We start from the raw sequence: 17041 nt of genomic DNA, 5'->3' as shown, positions 1-17041 counted from the left end.
GATAATGAAACATATATATGTAGTAAATGTGGACAAAGTGGGTGACCCATGTGTCATTTTATGAATATTGCACGTGCACTGACTTGAGAAAGGACAAGCAGGCTCTGATGGGTGGGCAGTGCTCAGGGAGCATTATAATCAGGCAGTTTAATACAGATGTAGTGCTGCTAATGTGGGCATCATACAGTGCACAGGAAGAGACAAGGATACAGTAAAATATACAGAATAAATATTTTCTGGTTGGCAAAGGTTACATTTGCAGGTAACTCCAATATTTATGTTGCATTCTTCCTGCTTTTGCCTTTTGGTTTTCATTATTCTACTTTTTGGAATCAGTTCATTCATCAGTTCTTCTCCAAAGAGTTGGAATATTTTGTTCTTCTTTTTTTATTATTGTTAAAAAGCAGCTCTTTTGTTTATGTCACATATATGATCGTCACCATCATTAATTAAGACATCACCTAGTGTTATGCCCATAGGGGAAAGTCCAAGCTTTGTAAATGGAAAGGTACATCAGTGTCTCATTTGCTTTATAATAATCTACACATTAGAAGCCAAGAGGTAGTTGTTTAGCCCTGGTATGTTCCAAAACTGCCATTCTGGTGTAATTTATTTTAGTCTATTATAGAATAAAATAGAGATGATTGAAAATCCTAAAGCTCATACCTGAGAAAGGACACCAAGAAATCAGCATGGATTGTACTCTTGTTTACATTTTTTTAGGGGCAGAAAGAGATCCTGCTGCAGAAAATGCCTTTGACATAGATGTTTGAGTGATCTGCTACATGGACAGTAAGGAATAATATTTTGTAAGGTTTTTACGGGGTATTAAAAATCCAAGGTGGCCAAGTTTCCTAATGGAAAAAGCAAAATATCTCAGGGTTTGAACAGAGGCGCCATCTGCACCAGAGGGACCCCAGACTAAGTGACTGTGAGTGTGCATGTATTTGTGTGTGTGTGTGTATATACATGTGTGTGTGTGTGTGTGTGTGTGTGTGTCTCTGTGTGTGTGTGCTTCAGAGGGACATTCTTTGCTTCAGTTCCATTATAATTCCTTTAAATATTTATTACTGGAATGTAAATTGTGCTGAAAACTGAGGCCTTTGCTTTGGAAAAAACAGACCATCACCTACCACGGGTGTTGTCGCTCAAGTGAAATAGCCAAGTCCCTTTTGGAGAAACAACAGGATCCGGTTATATAAACAAGTCATTGCATTGAATTATAAGAGTGGGGGGAAAAAAAGAACAAAAACCTGCTGACTGCTGGTGTAACTACTCCTTGGCTACGTGTGAACTGAAGTTCTGCAGATCTAGCAAGAAGCAGGAGCAATATGAAAATGAATTGGTTACAAATAGTGGAAATAGTCCAGCAAGCACATTTACAGTATGCAGCCCTAAGGATGGCTTTGTTTTCAGATTGGTTTGTCTTTATTTCCAATGTAAAACATTAATAAGCTTCTTAAGGAGATTGGGGATGGGAGAAAACATTGGCTGATCACCTTAAAGCCCAGGAAAATAAAAAAAGTTCTCAAGTTGCTGGATGAAATAACAAACTAGAACGGATTTATACTTCTTACACTGCTATGAAAGCTTTACTTCTAGATCATTTCCAGACACCAGAAAGTTATTAAAATCCACAAAGGGAAAAGAAATTCTACATTTATATGAGCTTTAAAACTTATTCTGGGACTTCAGCTTGATACCAGTGTAACGAAGGATAAACCTGTAATGTGAAAAAGCTAGTCAAAAAGAGGAACCAAGGACCAGTCTAGTACTACAAACACTCGGGAAGGGATTTATCAAATAATATTTGGGGTTACAGTTTATTCTGAAGGGTCAAAACTGGAACAGACTGGTGTGGATAGTACTAGCGCTTAGGCTCAGGTATTTGTATCACTTTAAACCCTACTGTCATTTCAAGGATATAAATAGGCTTGGAAAAATCAGATTATTGGAAGGATTAAATTGGGATCAGTGTCAGTAATAATCTATTCCTTTGTGGTGACACCAACTGAAATAGGGAAAGTTTGGGGGAGGGGAGTAATGCTATAGAACATTGCCTATGGATTGTGTGGAAATGGGGAATATAAACAAGGGGAAGGAGGGGTTAAATAGCACAGCTCTCATGTGCCCAATAGGCAAGGTATACATAAGGACAGAGAAATCCTCCCTGGAAATAGCATTGGCCAAAGACACTGTCTCACCAAAGGCCAGTCACACTGATGGAGTGCCAAAACACACCAGTCTTTCTAGTTTATCAGGCTAATAAAGTCTGTCTGTGTGCTGTGCTTCCACACTTCCAGTCCCACCACCCAGTGTGCTCTGAGAGCCACAAAATCATAGAGGAATCATAAAGGAACTTTATTTCCTTTTTTTTTTTCCCAATCACATTGCCTGAATCTTTTCCCTACAGTATCACTCCAGTTACCTCCTAGACAGGCTGGAAAAAAAGGCAGCACGTACCTGGCTGCCCTGTCTCTGGGCACATTGGATTATCCCAAGCTGAGGAATGTAATGTAGCACCAGCACCAAGCCCCTCCATCTCCAGCTCAGTTCGTGGCACTGCAGTGACCCCACCCAGCCCTCGTTCAGCCATCCCCAACTGCAATTCATGCAGGTGTTGCCTATGTAAGAGCTAAGTGAGCAGCAGCTGGCCCAGGCTCCTTATCATTCCCCAAAATACATTTCTAGAAGTACAATAAAATTTATTTGGTTCTTTGGGATCCAGAATGATTTTGATAGCGGCGACCTTAATTTGGTGATAAATTGCCCCTGAATTTTCTTTCATCCAGAAACATGAGAGAGCAGGGTACACAAGGTACCTTGTGGTGGTTGAGCAAAGAAAGCATATTTAGATCTGTTTTCCATCTTGTCTTTCAGAGAAAGTTGAAGACTGGGTTTTCAGTCTGGAGCTCTCTAATTGAGATCCTGCCTCCCTGACAAGCCATTTTCTGCTTAATCTGAAGATGATTAGAGGGCTGTAGCACCTCTCCTGTTAGGAAAGACTGAGAAAGTTGGGGTTGTTCAACTGGATAAGAGAAAACTCCTGGGAGACCTTATAGTGGCCTTCCTGAAGAGGGCTTGTAAGAATGATGGAGACTGACTTTTTCGTAGGGACAGTAGCAACAGGACAAGGGGCAAGGGTTTTAAACTAAAAGAGTATAGATTCAGACTTGATAAACGGAAGAAATTTTTTACAATGAAGGTGGTGAAACACTGGCACAGTTGCCCAGAGAGGTGAGAGAGGCCCCATTCCTGGAAACATTCAATGTTAGGTTGGACAGGCCTCTGAGCAACCTGATCTAGATGAAAATGTCCCTGTCTGTGGAAGGGGAGATGATGTTTAAAGGTGCCATCCAACACAAAGCATTCTATGATTGTATGGGAAAGGGTATTTCCCTGGATAGGAGTCTTTTATCCTTCCACTGACCGCTGAGTGGATGGTGCTGGGAGACTGATGGCAGTGCATCTCAGGTCTTTGAGCAGGTCTCTATAAATACACCTGACCATAAGCAAGACAGTGGTGAGAAAAAAGGAATGCAAAGTTTCTTGGAATAAATTGCACTTCACTTACACTGCCCAGTGACAGGAGCAAAAATCACTGGGTGGGCAATTCCCAGCACTGTTCCCAGGTGCTTTTCCAAAAGTTTGCTTCAACTCTGTACAGAATGAATTATTTGAAGTTTTTTCTGTTGAAGAAGAAATGGTTGATATTTGGAATTGTACATTTATAGCTTTGTCTCTTCAGAGGCTTCCTCATAAAAGTGGTTCTTTTCACATTTCCCATTGGAATTTTTTCCCCTAAATATGTATTTAAATTTCTTCCTCTATTTCTTTAGCTGTAAAACGCAAGCCTCTGCATCTACAAAAAAGCTCATGCACTTCTCTTTTCTTTCAGTCTTTCAGCTTCCCACTTGTACTTCTGCTCAGGTAATTACTTATTTATAATTATTTCCCTCTTTATTTACCTGGGCATGTATTTTCCCTGGGAAGCCGCTGCCTGGTCCTTGGGAGTCAGTGTAACCTGACTCCAGCCCTGCTTGCTCTCTGTGAACCTTCTGGCGTCATGGAGCAGCTCTCGGCAATTAAGGAGTAGGATCGCTCCCTTGTTTGGCCCTGGGCACTGAGCACTGGGTACTGGGTGCCCATTCCCTGTTTGCCTGGTGCACCTAAGCATCTGGAAATGCTTTATCATCCCAAAAGAGCCTGGCCTCAGGTGGGCTGTGAGGCCAGAAACCCCCATGGGGGCAAAGCAGGAAGGGCACGAGTGACTTGGGAGGGCGAGGAAGGTGAGGGCATCCCAGCATTGCAGCCTCCATCCCTTCATCTCCTTCTGCCACTACTCTTCTGCTGAGGAAACCAAGCTGGCAGCAATGGCACTTTGTGCTTCAAAGGGCCCCTGCCTAGTACGTCACTGCTATTTGTGTAATGGGCTGAAATTCTTGAGTGAGCAGTGATACATAAAGGAAAAGTCTCAGCGTAATTACTGATCCTTATAGCTCCTCATTCCTGAAAATTTGAGGGTAAGAAAATAGCTGTAAGGGTAAGCAGGAGATAAATGTTGGCTTATGGCACATTCCTTATTTAAACAGTTTCAGCATGTCCCGGGGTTGCCGTCCCATAGGCAGGGCTTACCAAGGGTGTGATTCCTTTCTTCTTCATCTCTAAATCATCAAGCTTTCTCCTTGAACATCAATTAGAACCATCAGAGCCGATCAAAAAGAAGGGGGAAAAAATTTTACACAGATCCTCCATTACAGTTTCCTTCCTAATTTTTTGTTTTAATTTTCACATTTTAAAAACTTGTTTTGAACACTTCTTTCTTGAGGTTGTGAGAAAATTTTCCTTTAGCCTCCCACAATCAAGTAATAATAGAAACAAAATAAGTCCCCTTCTATATCCACATTAAAGAAATTTATGCCTGTCCCACTTAGGAACTAGCTGCTACTGTGACCTGCATTTTTTCATCTCATCTCCACTTTCTTGTGGGTTCATATTAATTTCTCTGTAGTGGTAGAAATGGAGTTCCAGGCATGTGTTTTTCTCAGAATCAGGCTGAGACTGAGTCTCTGGCCGCAGCTGTGGTCAAGTTGGTCAAAGGGTTGAGTTTGTCTGAGAAGCAAACTTTCTCTTTAGTACCAGTAGCCAGAAGAAATTCTTCATATTAATGCCAGCCAGGCTCCAGCAGCTGTCTGCTTCACGGCAGTTCCTTGTCCAAAGAGATCAAAGCTTCCATGCTGTCTGACTGGGACACCTTCTGTGACCCTTCACAGGCTGGGAAGCAGCACTTCAATTGATTTCAGCTTTCCCAGTTGCCGCAGTTAGCTGGATTTTGGAAAAAGTTCTATGGAAAAGAGTTCAGCAGCAGCCAGCGTGCAGGGTGTGGGCTCTGTGGGCTCTGCTCCTGGTGCCACTGGTCACAGCGCCAGTGCCTTGGGTCACACACCAGCATGAGGGACAGAAGCAGGATATGATCCCAGATGGAGCCACGGGCACCAGGTACAGCCTGGCTGAGCTCACAGGCCGGGGCTGTTTCACAGCAAAGCACAAACCTCACTTTTTCTCAGGTGTCCTGCATCTGAGCAAGAGCGAGAGGACAAAGTCTCCAAGTCAAAGGGGCCAAGCACCAGGGTGGGAAGACCAGAGTCCAGGTTCAATAACTTATCTGCTTATCTCAATACTGTACCTGGCACCATGGTACTGTAGCGATTGGAACCCCATAAATACCAATGACAGATAGTAATTAGCACCCCATACATACCCTCAACAGACGATCTTGATGATCTAGGAAGACGATCTAGGAAGCAAGAACACGTTCTGCATACCCAACTGGCTGAGCAAGCTCGAAGGTGAAAATAACAAGAAGATTTAAAAAAATCTGAAAACAAAGACCTTCCTTTGGAGTCAAACTTTTTAATGAAAACAAAGCCTAAACCAGCAGCCTTGTACTAGTAGCCTTTGGCTCCAAAATGCCCTAAGTCAGTTTATACCTGGCTGATAAAAGGGTAGTTGATTGATTCATTACAGCCAAAGGCTCAGCTCCTAGGAATGCATGGTGCTTAATTTTTTTTCTGGGATCTCTTTGATCTCTGCTGGAGGTTGAGGAGCAGGTTCCAAATTATAAAGTATTTTTGGAATTATATTGAGACCATTTTTCAGAAAAGTCACCTTCAAGTCTCCAAGATTCTCTCTAGAGACACAGGGATGGTGGTAAACTTCTAGCATGACATTTTTATCTGAGGGAAAAGGAATATGACCAATCTTAAAGGAATGGTAATCCAATCACATTTAGACAAACACTTGGATGTGGACCTAGGACCTGAAGTTTTCTACACACTAAACCTAAAGCACAAGTTTCTATGAGGGTATGTGGAAGCAATAATAGATTTACAAATCTCTGTAGATCAGCTAGAGGAGGATAGGCATCCTATACATGGCACATGGGAGAAACTCACCTTTCAGTTCAGTGTGTTAAATTCCACAGCTCTATTTATTTCAGGTTAAAAAAACACAACAGAAGCATGGCATTTGTTCTCTGCTGTTCCCTCTCTACAAAGAGCCCTTCCCATCCCCCCTTGTACCTTAGAGCCCAGCGAGTCTTTCACTTTGTCCTGTCTGCCAGATTCTGGTCACATCTGCCAGGCTGCTGGAGAGCTCCTGCCAGCAGAGAAGTGGCTGAAAGTCTGCTGGAGTCTGGGGGTCTCCTCATCACCGACGGTGGTCAGCAGGACTGGAACCTGCAGTTCAGTATTTGACAAGTGCTCTGCCAAAGCATGGAACAAGGAAACCTCCTTCAGCATAACTGTAATAACCCCCTCCACAATACTACAGAAACGTGGAAGACTCTACATTCACTGACTGTATTTACCCGAGCATTACAAAATATTAAATAGCATATTTAGCAAAACAAGAGCTTTCAGGTATTCTCTTTGGTAGGCAATTGTCAAGGGCAGAGCTGCACGTCGAGTTTGTATCTGTGTTGAAACCTCCACTGACTTAATTAGGGTAAAATGCATGAAGTGTAGTCATTACAATCTGCTTTGCAATGACACAAACATATAAAAGCCATGTTCATAAGACAAGAGTGTCCAGATTTTGCATCCAAGCCTTTGACAAGATTTGGGGGGGAGAAGAGGGAAGGAGGGGAGAAGGGAAGATCAGCTGATATTTCTAAAACCCTTGGAAACAGCCGCTAAGTCTTTCGCTGACTCCACCCTTCCCAGTAGTCTCATTATGGTAAGTAATGTTGCACTTATTTGGAAACTCAGGTTTTCATAAGGATGGCTGTGCAGGGGAGCCAGCAGCGCAAGTGATGCTGAAGATCTTTGCTCCTAAATGCTGAACTCCAGCACTCGTGCCCCTTTAGCTCCCAGGAGCATCTCTGTTTGCTTTCAGAAAGCGGCTTGAACTTCTGCCTTAAAGTAAAAGCATATCATGACAGATACTCTAATCACAATGTCTAAATATAATACAAGGGAAGACAATTCAAGAGAGCTCAGCTACACTTTTTTAAGCAACTGTCAGGAAACTGACTCTGTGGCTTGTTGCTTTAGAGTAAGATTAAATGAATCAGTCTCACCATTTGAATGCGTGGGAAGTCAGAGACAGCAAAGTGACAACTAAGGACGGTTTATTTATAATTGGGCCCTCCTTCTATAGCTGTTTGTGCACAAGGCCATGCACTAAGGACAAAAGTACCTGCCCTTTATGTAAAATTACTCACAAATGCTACGTGTAGGTCAGGTAGATGGCTATGCTGGTTTGGCTGATTACAAAGTTCATGTAATTATTATTGAACTGTCTAGTGATGTTTGGGGAAAGAATACAGCTTATTATGCAGCAGCTTCAAAAGGCTCTGACTCCATGGTCCTTCAGTCAGGAGTCTTTCACAACAAGCAAGAGCCTGAGCTGGGCATTGCTGCCAGAAGACATCTGGAGGAATGGCATGGGGACTGGGGCACCAGCAGTGCAGCAGCTTTGCAGTCAAGACAGGTCTGCGAGGACTGGAGGGTGACACCAAGGCAGCATCGGGGGACACTTTACTAGCAGGGACCTTTGATACTTAAGCTGAATATCCCCACTCCTTGAGCTAAAACACTTCTGATTTTAACCCAGAGGTTTCCAAAACAAGACTTGCCACTGACAGTTAGGAGTGCTGTAGCTGCAGATGCAATCACAAGCTTGGGAGAAATTCAGTAGTTTATAGTACTGTCTGATTAATGAGCCCAAGCAGAACAACATCGCAAAGAGAAATGGGTTTGTCAAAGGAAGAAAGGTGGGTTTCTCATAACTACCTCCTCAGGATATGGCCCTCACCTTTTAAAGTGTCATTCTGAGTGAGTGAAAGGCAAAATCCACAAATAAGAGATAAAGCTGCTGATGAGAGAAGTACCTGGGAGTGGCTGAGTCCCTTGGAAAAAGTGCAGCATCGCTCTTTGCCCAGCCTCCAGGTGGAAAAGTCAATTGAATGAAGCTGACTTCAAGCTTTTATTCCTCCCCACTTTGGCAGGCTTTAGTCTATAACATCAGCCTGCACCCCTAACTGGGAAATATTATTAAAATTGCATTAAATATTAAGAGAGACAACGCAGCATCTCTCGCAGTGAGGGAGCTCCTGACACAGCAATCTTTTCCTAATAAACTGCCTTGACAAACAATTTACTTATGTTCTTATTTCAATTAGATGAACTACTCTGCAGCAGTAAGGGTGAGTGTGGCTGGGTGTTATTTTGAGAAGTAGTAAATATTTATTCGTCTCTCTCTGTGTGAAAGTGGGTGGGCAGCAGGGTCGCAAGACAAGGCCTCATGATCACAATTTTTAAAGCTGTGATAGTTACAGGCTGTGACTAATCAGCAAGGCACAATGCTTTTGTGTCAACCTTTCACCAATAGCTTAGCTATTGGTACAGCATTAACAGTGACAAACATCATGGCCAGGTTTGGCTCTCATAGAGATCTGGGCTGGAAAAAGAGATAATATCCACTGCATAGCCAAATAAGTGTAAATATTAGAAGGGTTTTCCACCCCTGTCCAGAAAGGTCCCTCCAAGCTTAGCACTGTGTTGTGGCTGGCACTGCATGTACCAAAGGTACTCCTTGGCCCACAGCACCTAAACGCACGAGCGTCCCCAGACAGATCTGTGCTCAAGTCATGGGCTCAGATCTCCAGGCTCCCAGCTGAGCAAGAGAGTGGTGCAAAGACAGAAGAAGGACTGCTGGAAGGTCCTCAGAAATTTAAAGCAAAGAAAATCTCCATCTCTGCTTTCTTGGAAACTTTGCCTGCAATTTCAAATATTTTCTGTTGACAGCATGAAAGTCATGGAAGTAAACACATGTGCTTGTCTGTGAAACACTGCTGGTCTGATGGCCATTTTGGGAGGGGGGATAAAAATGTTTAACTTTGAAAAAGCAGTTGCTTTCCAGAAAATCCCTTGAGGCTCTACACAGCCTATGGGTTGGAACCACGAGGTTTCTGTCAGCACATCCGTACTTATCCCTGACGTATAGTATAGAAGATCAGCTCTGGCAAAGTGCCACAGAAAGTTTTATTACTTTAAAGTCACTGAGTTTGTTTTATAAGGCCTGACCAAAATTTTACCTCAGTCTGTATAAATTTTTTCCCCCATATAATAAAATACCTCTCTTTGAAAAGGCTGTTTCAGAGGCTAAAGAGTAGAGAAATCCCTTCCCTTGTTGCTGAAGCCTGTCTGAGATGAAACATAGATGTTCTTCACTGGAAAGACCACACAATGGGATTTTTTAAGGTGAACAGTGAAATGGAATAAATAAAGCTGAGCAGTGAGGTGGGGTACACGAGTGGGCCAGGCAGGCATTGCCCAGTAGGAATTTGGCTTGTAAATCATCCTGTTAGTAACTCCATGGAGTCTGTAATGATAGGGGACCTCACCTAATGCCTCATCAAAAAGTCAGCACACTTTGCAGAACTGAGCATCCCTCATACAATTCTCTACAGCACTTTATACAGTGAATCATAGCCTCATAGGTAACTTCTTCTTTTTATATGTGTTGCCCTTTTAATCTGAAATAGTTCCTTCCTTTACCTTTGACTGACGTTCAGGAATGGACTTAAAATGGGCATTAGATATAAAATTTCAGATCCAGAAGCAGAGAATTCGGAGTGCAAGATGATTCCTCATGCGCATCCACATCCCTACAGGAATGATTTGAAGCCTGGAGAATGTGATTTAGGAGGCTGAGCCAAATTGTCCTCTGAGTGGTTGTATTTAGAGCTGCATATGTGTCCAGGGGCATCACAGCACCACCAGTACCCGCAGAGCCACAAAGGCTGATAGGAGCTCAGGCTCTGCCCACGGGGCCCTGCTGATGCCCCTGGCCACCAAAGAGGTTGAGTTGATGCTGGCAGAGACTGTCCCTCCTTTGGAAACGGCACTTTCAGTAAGACACAGAGTGTGAGTCAAAGTTTAGGGGATACACTGAAGGAAGATGAAGAATTGCAAAGTGAAAACAGGGTAAAATTTAGAAAGAGATAATTTGAAAAATTTCCTGTTCAAAAATTTGAAAAAAAATATTGGGGGAAAAAGAAGTATGGAACTAACTTTGTTTTCAGCAGGATACAAGGAATACATTTAATTTTTGTTGTGTAGAATGGGAATCTTTTTTTTCTTTGCTCTAAGTGTATCTTTTAATACAGCTTTACCGGTGGAATAATTAACAAAGCCTGCATCACAAATGTGGTGCTCTCAGGAGCTAGGTACTGATGTGCCCTTTCCCATTGCAGCAGAGGTAGGAGGGTTTCTAGTGAGCTCTGGGAAGCAGGAGTCTCTCAGGAATTCCTCAGCACAGCAAAGGCACCAGTAGGTGCTATTGGTGATTTTCACCAGGATTTTCTTCAGTGAGTTTTTCTTCCTTCCAGCCAAGGACAAACCTCTGACACTAGCCCACATTATTGTTTGAAGACAGATTGAAATCTCATGATTCTGACATCGTTTTATTTTTAATTTCCACACTGCAAATGTCAGGGGAAAAAATACCCTAAAAATTATACTTCAGAAAAGACTATAATTACTTCCAATTAAATCATGGCCCTGGTTGTTTGAAAGACAACCACAGCTAGAATTTCATTATCTGATAAGCACTTTTTTAATATATATTTCAAAGTTTCTTTTATTAATAATAAGAAGAAAAGGATCCAAGATCCTGCAACAATACCTGAGCCAACTGCAAAAGCTCGACGATGGGAAATTGTGTTTAACCCCTCAAATAGAGAGGCCACATCATTTTTAGGGCATTTATTTCAGTGATACTCCTGATGGGGAAGCAAGTTCAGGAATGTGATCAGATGTGGTGGTAGGTCTGGCTGAGGTGACCCAGATCTCTGCCTTCCCCGGGGCACTGATCAGGCTGTGCGCTTTCATCGCACCTTTCCTCCATCCGTGGTACCTAAAGCGTTTTACAACATCTGTCCTGTTTCTCATCACCACACTCCTGTCTCTATCAGGGTACATCTGTTGAAGCCACTAAGGTTTTATCAGCATCATCTGGTTTCATATTGGGAATTAAGCCTCATCCTTCTGTACGCCTGCGCTGTAAATCCATTTGTTACCCCTTGAAAGGGGCATTTACATCACTTGAGCTGCATTGAGGAAGGCACTGATGTTCAGACTGAGTAAAAATACCTGAGTTCTTACAGAGTCCCACTTGCTGATGCATGGGATAATTGTGCTGTAGGGTTTTGGGGTCTTATTTTGAACTTCAGCTGTGACAGAGCCATCAGTCCCCAACCCCACTCAAGTATGCAGCGTATTTTCCATATGTGTTCAAAGATAAGGGCCTTCCCTCAGAACCTTACAAAATAAGCAGGCATTGCCCCAGCCCAGTGCACTGGCTATTTTCTGATGTGCTTGGGAGTCTGTCTGTATCATTTGCCAGGCGCAAGAGGGACACATGGGCTTGCGGGAAGTGGGGGGGGGGGCTTCCACTAAACACCTGCCTGCAAAAAGGCTTGTGTGTGGAGGGACAGGTGACACTGAAGGGAGCAGGGTCCAGCAACAGAGCAGCAGCAGGGTGTAAAGTCGGTTAACAATGTGGCACCTTTCACTTAGCATCCAGCCAGCCGTAAGCCCAAGTGTTTCAGTCACTAGCAGCGACCCAAAATCCCTGTCACAGGGGACAGGATTTCCTCCAGGTGATGCCACAGAGGCAGCCTATAGCAAGTGTTTGCTAATAAGGATCCTTGTGGGTCCCTTCCAACTCAGAATATTCTGTGGTTAGCAGAGATGTAATGGACATACCATAGCAGGCTGCCTCGGCATCCACAGCTTGCACACAGAACAGACATTTCTGCTATCCATGGAAAAATCCTTCCCCAAATATTCCACATCACAGTGGCTGCTCTCTGAGCTGGTCTTATTAGGTGGAAAGAAATTAAAAATTGCAATTGATTCACCAGTAAAAATATGTGAGTGTACCCAGCAAATAATGTAGATTCCCTCAGCACTTACCTAATAATTTTGCTTTTAATTAAACTGTCCATTCCCTCACTGATTTACATTTAAAAAGAAAACAACTGTGTGTATTTCACTGGGAAACCTTCCCCTGGTGTTTAAAAAAAATATTTTGCTTTGCTTAATGTGAAAGATTTGGAGCCTGATCCTTGTTAACAACTTGCTGCATTCCAGCTCCACCATGAACGCAAACAGGTATGAAAGGTTGTCACTGAAGGGAACATGCTCACCCTGTGTGCTTACAGCCTTTCTCTTCTGCTTTTTCTTTGGGTTTTTTTGGTTTGTTGTGTTGTTATTGTCATTGTTTTTAATGTACCATACAGTCTTTTATTAGTACAGTTTTAGGCTCAATCTCTCCAAAGAAATTATTGCAGTGGATGGACACTGAGCCAAGAAAGCTGGGAGCCACAGACCCCGCAGCTTTGGGGGAAAGAGGAAGAAATTGCATCTCAGCAGCAGGCACCTCTGGCAATGCTTCTGGCATGCTCTTGGCACAGCAAGGGTTTGGTGGAGGCACCAGAGAAGAGGTGGTGAAGGTGCCGTAGAGTTTCTGGTTCTGAGAGACCAAAGGGCATCTTTTGTCCACTCACACAACCCCCCTAAAATGCGAATCATGACCAAAAACTATGTTTTAAAACTCATCTGCCTTCCTTCTTAAACTTGACTTTCAAAATCTATAGTAATTTCTAACAGAAAAGACAAAAAAGCCCAAACTCTCACAATTTCCAGCAAGAAACAGCAACTCCTGCTGCTCCCGCTGCAGTTGGTACCAGCAGGCCCCTGAGACACACCAGTGAAACAGCATGTGCCTTTCTGGAGAAGTGAGTTACATGCCAAGACCACCAAAATTTGTGCTCCAAAATGTGGAGCAGAAATGGAGCCCCTTTGAGTGCCAGCCCAATGCTGTGAAAAGGCCACCCCTCCTTTTCTTGGCTTAGTGTCTGCCACCACCACCCAGCAGCCACGTTGGACATAGCTGGGGATGCTGCTGCCTTGGTGGTACTCCATGACACAGCTGAGCATCATACTTGTACCCAGACTACGGCTATGTTTATAGGAGACCCAAATGGGCAAATGGAGAAATGAAAAAACCTGAAGATGAGGCATTAAAAGGTGCTTCTCCAGGTCTTCCTCTCACAAGAGAAGGGGACAGAGAGAAGAAGTAATCTGTTAAGGTTAGAAAATCTCTCAGGATTCAAAATTTCAAAATTTCAGTGACACCTCCTCCAGTCTCAGGCAGAGAGTGGACCATGATCTCTCCAGCAGAATGGCCTTGCCCCAGGGCTGTTGCAGCTGCACTGCTGATGACTGGCTCCTGACAGGTATGTTCACACCACAGGTATGTTCACACCACATCTTTGGCCTTGGCTCAGGGGCCCAGATGGCTAAGGGTGTAACATCCTTGCATAGATGCTCAGTTTTGGGGAGAATGGAAAGAAGATTGTAGGCTCAGAGCTGGGCCATCTCCAGAGTGCATCCCCATCTGTTCACAGCAGTGGGAAAGTACAGCAAGGAGTTGTATCTCCTTAGCTCCAATCATGTGCCCTAAGTTCTCTCCGAAAGAGACACTCGGGGAGGCCCCTGTGTGAGCTGGGGAGGGAGGCTGTGCCCAGTTGGGCAAACCCCTGCTCCCCCTGCATGCCCACAGAACACCAGCATCCTCTATGCAGCACATTGTGGCAGCCAGTCTGGGCCAAGGTCAGGACATATTGGGGCTGGTTTTTATTTACCAAATGTCACCTCATTTGGCAACAACATTTAAAAATATGTAAGATCAGAACAGTCCTTATTGTTAAAAACATGCCCATTAATTTTCCTATCTTGGGACAAATTGTGGGTGGATGAGAGTCTGTAATGTCCTTAGCAATACTGAACCTGAGAGACATTCAAGAATTGATGTCCTGGACCAGCCAAGTAGTCTATCAAGTTCAGCACCTTTTCCCTAAGACAAGCAGAATAACCAGTGCTTTGAAGCCAACAGTTTTAGCATTTGCCTAAGTATATCAGGTGCAGGTTAGATGTTCCTGTGTCCCCCTTCATGCCAGCCATAGGCTAGGAGGCACCACTTCCATGCCCAGGCTACACATGGTGAGTCCTGCAGACATCACTGATGACCCCTTCCTCCTTTTCTTCTGGCAAGGAGTGAGTTTGGTTTGTATTTTAAGCTCCTGTGTCATGCCAGTTTTGATGGACGTAGCGTTAACACAGACCCCACGGGCTATGGGATAGCTCAGGGTGAAACAAAAGGAGAAGAAACTATCAGTGCAGTCTCACACAGCAGAGACTGGTACATCTGCCCCAATTCTGCAGCTGAGGAGAGTGAGGGTGGTGTGACTAACCTGGAGCCACACTGCAGCAGAATGCAACGCCAAGACGTGAAGCTGGTTCCTATAGCAGCCTGCTCTTCCATTGTTGTCTTCTGCTCTTCCCCAACACTTCTCCACATCTCTTCTGTCTCTCTGAGACAGGGCTCCATGGCTGCTGCTCTGATCAAGGGCAGGGAGGCAGGCTGGGATCAGAAGCATTAGTAGCCTTGGAAAGCAGATAGGGTTCTCCATCATAAAGAAGAGAGCAGTGCAGAATTACAATGACCAGAAACACGTCTCAGTAAAATATGAGGCTTTCGACTCATGCCTAGAGCCGAACCCTGCAGGTCACCATAGCTAAACAAAAGAGGGACAAGAAGCATGTTCAAATTCTGTGCCTGCTGTCATCCACACACTTGCCCTCCACCTCTGGCCTGGACTTCCCCAGTGGTCCAGCTGGAGGCAGCTCCATTTCTTTCCAAGATTTAGTGATGGTTGATCTCGGGATCACTCTCAAAATGAAGCAGGGATAAGACGGGAGCAGGTTTTGCTCCCTCTGGTGTACATACTCCCCCAGTGCCATCCCAGCCCACTTTTGAGCCCTCGATCACCTCCACCAGCCCTGCATGGCACTCCCCGACACATTTAAAATGTATCCTCAGCTTCATGTTGCAAACAGAATGCTAATGGGGCGTGAGACAGCTCTCCTGTAGTTTCAGGCATTTTTCAGTGGAGGGAGAAAAATCATGCAAAACACTGAAGATACCTTGCAAACAAGATGGCCCACAGGAGCCTGGGGATCACATCCTCCGCAGTGCAGCCATGGCCATCGGCTGGTCAGCATGGGTTGTTCCCTGGCCTGCTTTTATCTGCCAGCGTAGGCACCCGCAGCACCCCGAGACAAGGGCCAGGCTGGCTGTAGCGCTTGACTCGCACTGAAATTCCCAAGGAAAAGTTACCTCTTGCCTCGTCCTCGAGGCATCAGTGGGAGTAGCCGGGTGTTGAGCCCTGCTGCGACCAAGTGCTGCGGTGGGAGAGGTCTGGGTGGCACCAGCAGCAGCGAGAGGCAGCGTTTTGGGGCATCAGCAGTAACAGCAGGCACAAAGGGAGTTATGTCTTCACTGATCCAGTCCCAGATTGCTTATCTGTAAGGAGCTCCAGGCAGTCAGATCCAGACGGCTGTTAATGCAGGATCACAGCCCGAGGTTTTGTTTCCACCTTTGCCAGAGGCTTTGCATGAGTCTCAGCTTCCTTTGCCTGCCTAATGGGTACCTGGCGACTGACCTTCCTTTGTAAAGCTCCTGTCAGGCAAAGGGGGTTCCTGTGGCTTCACCTACAGCTTTCCTCTATGCACGGACAAAAATGATGCTCGTCGGGCTGGTGCTTCTACAGCAAGAGCTCAACTGGAGAGACGGATGATTTAAAATTTAAAAAAACGGGGCGGGGGGGGGGGGAAGCGAGGGAGGGGGAGAATAGGCTGTCAATCTCAGTTAGTAAACACTTCTTTGATGTGGTTCCTTTTTTAAAAAAAACAAAACAAAACAAAACAAAAACACAACCTGACTCCTAAAAGCAACAACGTATGTTTATTTTAAATGCATCCGCTAAATATTTACACTGCAAGTAAGCTAAACGAGAAAAAAAAAAAAAAGATAAATTGGAATTTTTGTCAGTGAACCAGATTGTGAAATGCCTTGAGGGAATAGAAGATTTATTTGGGGAGAGGGGGAGAGGTAGGAATTTTCCATGCTATTGTAAAACATGAGCACAAATTATATGATCCCCACAGCCAGTGAGTTGCAAAGCTTCAATCAGCTGCCTTTTTATTTTTTTCCTTTCCTCTCTTTTCTATAAAGAGGAGGGGGGAAAGACAGAAGTGTTTCACCAACTTCTGTTGACTGTTCCTTTTTTCTCCTGATTGAAATGTGTTGTTAAACAAGATCCCACATAATCTCAGCAGAGGGTTTCTCTCGCTCGCTCCCGCTCCTTCTGGGAAGCCGCGATCGGTGCCATCGGCGCTTGATTATTTGCAAACTCCCTTCGCTGCTTTTTTTTTTTTTTTCCTCCTTTTTTTTTTCCTCCTCTCCGTCTCGGTCTCCGTCTCCCTCTCTCTCCCTACGTCTCTCTCTCCCTTTCTCTCACCCCCAGTGCAACTTTTGCAAGCGCCCCGGCACACGCAGCCATGCCGCGCTGAGAGCGGGGGCACCGCGCCAGCCCCCCTCCTTCCCTCCCTCCCTCTCCTTTCCTCCC

At 44.5% G+C, this 17041-nt stretch overlaps 1 protein-coding gene across 2 annotated transcripts in view; it reads right to left on the bottom strand.

Annotated features, from left to right (window-relative positions):
* Window positions 1–16168, bottom strand: part of TBXAS1 (thromboxane A synthase 1) — a 260715-nt gene extending 244547 nt beyond the window's left edge. The window contains exons 1-2 of one of the 2 annotated variants that reach the window (XM_042050428.1): window positions 14825–16168; window positions 6582–6763 (exon numbers count right to left, since the gene is read on the bottom strand). The gene's annotated coding sequence lies outside the window, so the exon portion shown is untranslated. The remainder of the gene's footprint in view (window positions 1–6581; window positions 6764–14824) is intronic. The other variant, XM_042050426.1, reaches the window with a different exon arrangement.
* Between the last annotated feature and the right edge of the window lie 873 nt (window positions 16169–17041).

The sequence above is a fragment of the Corvus kubaryi genome, unplaced genomic scaffold (assembly GCF_017639235.1).
Source record: "Corvus kubaryi isolate FWS band 111438036 unplaced genomic scaffold, C.kubaryi_AGA036_p1.0 74, whole genome shotgun sequence".
Taxonomy (NCBI): Eukaryota; Metazoa; Chordata; class Aves; order Passeriformes; family Corvidae; genus Corvus; species Corvus kubaryi.
The sequence above is the reverse complement of the archived record's forward strand: the minus strand, read 5'-3'. Positions and strand labels throughout refer to the sequence as shown.